Here is a 6,029-nt window from a genome sequence, read left to right as displayed (position 1 = left end):
TGAACCTAATGTTTTATAGGTGGGAGAAATCAGGAAACTAGGAAGGGAAAAAGTGATCATTATTAATGCAAGTTTATGCTTTACATAATTTGTTGAGATTTAACTTTGTGTCAAGTCTAAAGTGTCACATCATCTGTAGTGACATAAAGAAATCTGTAACTCCATTAAGTCATAAATAGGTGCTGTAGTTTAGAGACCATTATTGAGGGAGGTGGTTTCCGTCCAATTATGTAACCCCTCTCGTGGTTAAATAAAGGCATGTACAAACCGTGGCAGATTAACCTCGATGTAAATAAAAGTAAGTCAGAATAAAATGGTTTCCATCTGATTATGTAACTCCTTTGGTGGTTAAGTAAAGGAATGTACAAACTGTCGCAGACTAACCTCGATGTAAATAAAAAGCGTCCAGAAATAAGAGTACCCGCTGCTGGTAGTCCCAGACCGTAAATTTTCCTCACGCACTCTTCTCCAGTACTTGAGCAGTTCCCTCTGAAATATTATCTCGGATGTGGAGAGAATTGTTTCTCTAAAAAGGTCACTCGAAGGTGTGAATGGAAGAGAGCGTACTGTGGGGTTCACGATGTCCCCGCTACAGGTGCACGTTAATGTACTTTCGAACTGGCACTGGGGCCCCACCTAGCGCAGGTGAGGGCGGGCGCGTCGGTGCGCCGCCGAAGTCCCGGCACGCGTCAGGGTCCCCTGGGCTCCAGTGCAGGTGCTGTCCCGCTGGTGCGCAAGCGCACTGCCGCGCGGACATGGGGGCCCCGACGCGTCCAGCCGTTCGCAGCTGAGAATTTAGGGGGCAGATACCCTGCTTCTGCCTTTAGACATATTTTTCCGGGTTCGACCTCACAAACTCGCCCACCCGCCCTGCAAAAATAACATGTGAATACCCTATGTTCAGCCTCTTCGCCGCCGCCGCCATTTCCAGAAGTTTCCAGTCACATCCACTGCCATGGTCGCGACAAAAAGAGACTTCAGAGCCCTCCGGCCCCGCAGCGTCAGCGGAGTCTGCGCTGCTTTCTTGCGCATCCCTAGGTTCCCCCTCTGTTTTCCGGCCGGTGACGGCGGACGGAGACGGCGACACTGGGAAGGGTGCGGTGAGGTCCGAGCAACTAGAGAGGAGTTCCGGCCTGCACCCCCGCCGCCTCTCACTTGGTACCTTCCGACTCCTCCGCCCCACGGCTCGGGAAGCTTCTCCATAGAGTTGAAAGAGCGGCGGGGTAGCGGGGAGGGGCCGGCGGAAGGGGCGGGCAGGCGCTGGGGGCGGGGCGGTCACGCCGCCCGTCCCGTGCCCGCGGAGTCACGTGCCTGTGTCGCAGCCAATCGCCGGGCGGCGCTGTCCTGGGAGCGAGGAGGCTGTGGTGAGAGACGGACGGAGACCGGAGATGTTTTCAAGCCCGGCCTCCGCGGCGTTCGTGGCGGTTGCAGCGGCGACGAAGACAACGACAGCGACGGCATCACTGAGGCACTCGTTCAGGGGGTAAACCCTCCTGCGCCGATCGTGCCTCGGGTCCGTGAGGGTGAGGGGGGCGTGGCGACAGGCGAGGAGGAAGGAGGGGCGCGGTTTCGAGCCCCGTCCCCGGCGCTTGGGAGGAGACCCCTCAGTTCTGCGCTGCTCCCGTCCCCCCTCCCCAGAGCAAGGTAGGGGACGCGCCCTGCCCACCCTGTCTCGTGCCGGCCGGCCTGGCCAGGCGCGGCCCGCGGCGCCGCAGGCCTGACAGTGACAGGCCGTTAGTGGCCCCGGCGCGGGTCCGCCCGCCCGCCGCCGCCCCTCCAGGAGTCCCGAGGAGCCGCGGCGCGGCCAGGAGCTGCCAGCAGGGCGGGGGCGGTGCGGGGGGACTTGGCGGGGCACCCCCCGCCGCCGTTCCCGGGGCTGGGCTGCCGCCGCCTCCCGGAACATGGCGGGGTCGGGAGGAGCGTGTGCGTGCGAGTGTGCGCGGCCCGAGAGGGCGCCGCCGGCGTGCCGCGGCCGGACCCGGCGGGGCGGGGCGGGGAGGGGGTGGGGGCGCGCCCAGCCCGCCGCGCGCGCCCGCCCGCCCGGAGCCAGGGTGCGGGCGCGGCCGCAGGACACCGCTGCGGCCACTCCCGGAGGGAGCATAGGAGGTATCGGGGTCCAGGGGAGAGGAAGATGAAAGGGAGAAGGGAAATTGCCGCTTTAATAGTCTCAGGGGAAAGGAGAGCGGCACGCTGCAGCTCTGTCTTAAATGCCAGTGTAATCTGTCTTTGCCGCATTGGGCAGTTGGTTCTTTTCATGGTTCTGCAAATGCTCATTCTAATGGTGTTCGTAGACCCTTGGAGCACGTCAGGTTCTTAGATCTCATTTTGAGGGGTAATATGATGTGACGCACTTCGAGGATCCCAAAGCGTTGAATAAACGGTTGTACAAAGAGGTTACCGAAGCCCAGCTGACAGCTGTTTTAATAATAACAGTAAGAAACAGTTTGGGATGGGAAGTTAACACTGTTGCACCAGTTGAAACCGTAGGAGACATTTTAAGCAGTGTAGTCGTTGACATTGTAATTTCCACTGGACACCGGCGGCTAAACTGCGAACGCGGGTGAAATGGGTTGCAGATTCAGTGATGTGTAAAGCCTTGGAATTATCTGTAATCCTGAAGTTGAACCTGTGTTCTTAGTCGTACTCCTTTTTTATTTTAAAAAGGTTTACGTAAATTATGAAGGAAGGCGAAACGGTAAAATAGCTATTTTAAAATAAATTGACTGCTTATTAAAAACATATGCTCAAGTAGGCTGCTAAAAATCTCGGGCACTGATCTGTTTCAGTTTCTTCAGTTATTATACAAAGGCTTTCCTGGAGATTAGCTCAGAACTGGCAGAACATATGCTCTATTGGTGCCAAGTGGCTTAAAAACAAAATGAGATAGTGTTGACTATATAAGATCAAGTCATTATATTAACTAATCTTGTTGGGAAAAGTCTTTAATTTGGGCTAAACGCAAAAAAATATTTAAAGACTCAAAATGTTTCCCCAGATTATAGGCAAGAGGAGAAAGGTTTTACTACTTAAAGATCTTTTATAAAGTTGACACCAAGTACTAACTAAATTTCTTTTAAAGGAAGATCTGCAGTCGGTTTGACTAAAATCAAGCTTAACTACTCAGGATATGTGTTATATTTTAGGGGCAGGCAAGGTGTTAAAATGAGCTAAAATCTAAGTGTTAAGTGGTATTCATGGAAGGAAAAAAGGAAAAAAAGAAAAACAGGATGCCTTTAATGTTCTTCATCTCATAGTTGTTGTTAGTATGGTTTTATGAGCAAGCAGAGCTGGGAAAGTGAAAATCTAGGGTTGAGTATTCCATGAGGAATATTTGAGGAAGAATAGAACTAAAATATTCCGATGAGGAAAGAATTTAGTAGGTGAAAATATGTTGTTCAGTCTCTGGTTTTAGTTCTTGAATATCAGGAAGAAAAGAAAAAAAAAAAAGCCTGAATTTTGTTTGGAGACAAGTGCCTCCTCAGTGGAATGAATTTAAAATGAAGATGTTTTTATCAAGGTGTTTATATATTCCTTTTTGTTCCTATAGAAGTTGTTGGAAAATGTGATAGTCTTCTGAGGTAGATTGTAGAAAATGGGAGTCAGTGGGATATTTGAAAAACACTTTGTTGGAAAAGAGGTCTTTATTCTAAGGAGTAAGAAGAATAATAGTAAAAATATTCAATTTGTTGGCGTTAGTTGACTGGTAGTTAAATTTTCTTCATTCTCATGTTTTAAGAGCATTATTACACTCTGAAAAGAGAATGATCTATGAGATTATTTCCATCATAGTAAGAGGTTTAGGCTGTTTTCTGTATATAAACTTAATGATACTGAATCAGTATCTATCAGAAAGGCATGAAAAAATTGTCTGATAATTGGAATAGGTTGCTTAAGAGTTGTTCACATTATTTTGTGACTTGGAACTTGTTGCTAAAATTAACGTTGAAATGTATTTCTAAAATGCCTGTGTTGTGTAAAGGGTACAGTCATGGTGATTTGTCCTTAGAACTGGAAGGGAACTCAAATTTTCTAGTCTATTTTCCTCAAGAGAAATTAAAGTCCTGGTAAGGTGAAATGACTTACCCAAGTCAGGACAGCCTATTTAAAAAGTTTGTGGTTGGGCCTAGAGGTTCCTTTCTGTGAAAATGCTAATACCTCTTTCTTTAAGAAGTAGTTTTATGGAGTAGTGGAAAAAATATTGAAATATAAGTGATAAGGCCTCAATTTAAATTCTTGATTTAAAAAAAAAAAATCTTGATTTATTACTTCCTAACTGTGGTTCTTGACAAATCACATTAACTTTGAGGAATCTTCTTAATCTACAAAAAGTAATTTTCCTAAATAATTTACAGGGTTGTTGGATGGAACAAGTGTGATTACATATGGAGAGCACAAGGTAAAACAGTAAACTTTTATACATATAAAAAGTGGCAATATTTAAAAAATAGTTTTACTGTGTTACAAGGTGCCTAGATCCCTAGGTTTTTGCTTAGCCTTAGCTTTATTGTTTCCAACACCTGCTGTTTTACAGATTATAACTCCCTGTAGATACATTTTCTGATCCCCACTTAGTTCTAATCTTAGTAAAGCCTCTTATGAACATTTTAAATATTGCAGTTGTTAGAGCCTGACTTCCTCTGGAGAATATGAAGTTTCTCCATATAGCATTTGAAAACATTCTCATTTACACTCATGCATGCATAATCTGTTTCTTTAACAGTGGCTTTTAAAAAGTAATAGTGAAAGTATCTTAGTTGCAATGTTAATTTGTCTGTTGCTAGTTTCCACATATGGCAATAACAGGAGATAATTTCCTTCATAAACTCAGCTTTGAATGGTTTGTGTTGAGGTTATTTTGTACATCTAAAAATATAGAAATGTTCAGACAGTTTTTGTTAGTTGGCTTTCGGTGTTATGTTTAAAGACCTTTTCTTCTAGTGCTTTAAATTGATAATACTGGAAACACATATGTGAATATTGTTTATTGTTGTGTATGTAGATTACCTGTAATCTTGAAGCTAAAAGTTATGACAAACATTCATTGAGCACTTAGAATATGAATGTATCTGTGTTCAAAGTTTTAAGTAAAATATTTAAGATAATTTTCAAAATAACCCTGTGAAACAGGTACTATTATTATTTTAACATATGGCTGAGGAAAATGAGGCTTTGAACTGTTATGCGATGTGTAGATATTCACAGACCTAAAAAAAAGTGACAGACTGTTATTGTTCCCGTTCTTAACTGTTTGTCTGTGCTCTGCCTCTAATTAAGAGTGTTCAGCTGATTTTGAAGTTTTAAGGCAGTGTTTCTTAAATTTCAGACTTTGTGAAAATGTCTAGGGGCCAGCTATTCTACCTTCTACTGTGTTGGTCAAAAAAACAAAAAGAAAAGTAAACGCTTTATGAGAATCTTGGAAGGTAGGCAGCAAGCCTTTTCTGAGATGTTGAGATAACTATTGGGTTTTTTTTATGTTAGTTGTCAGAAGCAAATTAATCTCAGCAGCTACGGAAGGACTACGGTTGTTAACATTACAAGAGGTGATTTTAACAAACTCCACCTTGATGTTGATGCCATTTTTCTAAAGAAATGTATGTGACTGGAGGAAAAAAGATCACTAACCAAACTCATTTAGGACTTTTATAAGTAATTTACTTTTATAGTAAATTTGTCCATTTTAGAAAAATAGCATCTAAGACTAGATTTTCCAATTAATGAGACCCTCCAAAATTCCAAGAAATTCAAACTCTGAAATGCTTAGAAAATTAAGTTTAAACACAGAAATGCTTCCAGATTGAGATAAGTAGAAGAGGTAAACATGAAGCTGCAAGTAATAAGGTGGAAATAATTTCTTTTTCTTTGGCATCTTAAGTATTGTCTCTTCTTTGGCCAATACCTTGATATTTGCTTATTGCACAAAAATTGTTTCAGAATATGTAGTAGTATACTTTTCTGGCTTTCGGTTTGTATTTGGGCCATAATTGGGGGAAGTGTCACAAATATTAGTGATAAATACCATATTTTCTCTT

At 44.0% G+C, this 6,029-nt stretch overlaps 1 protein-coding gene across 2 annotated transcripts in view; it reads left to right on the top strand.

The window, feature by feature from the left end:
* The first annotated feature begins 1,298 nt into the window (after nt 1-1,298).
* Nucleotides 1,299-6,029, top strand: part of ANKRD12 (ankyrin repeat domain 12) — a 123,754-nt gene continuing 119,023 nt past the window's right edge. For both annotated transcript variants that reach the window (XM_032397856.1, XM_032397857.1), the window contains exon 1: nt 1,299-1,644. The gene's annotated coding sequence lies outside the window, so the exon portion shown is untranslated. The remainder of the gene's footprint in view (nt 1,645-6,029) is intronic.

The sequence above is a fragment of the Phoca vitulina genome, unplaced genomic scaffold, assembly GCF_004348235.1.
Source record: "Phoca vitulina isolate PV1807 unplaced genomic scaffold, GSC_HSeal_1.0 scaffold105, whole genome shotgun sequence".
NCBI classification, from domain to species: Eukaryota; Metazoa; Chordata; class Mammalia; order Carnivora; family Phocidae; genus Phoca; species Phoca vitulina.
The sequence above is the reverse complement of the archived record's forward strand: the minus strand, read 5'-3'. Positions and strand labels throughout refer to the sequence as shown.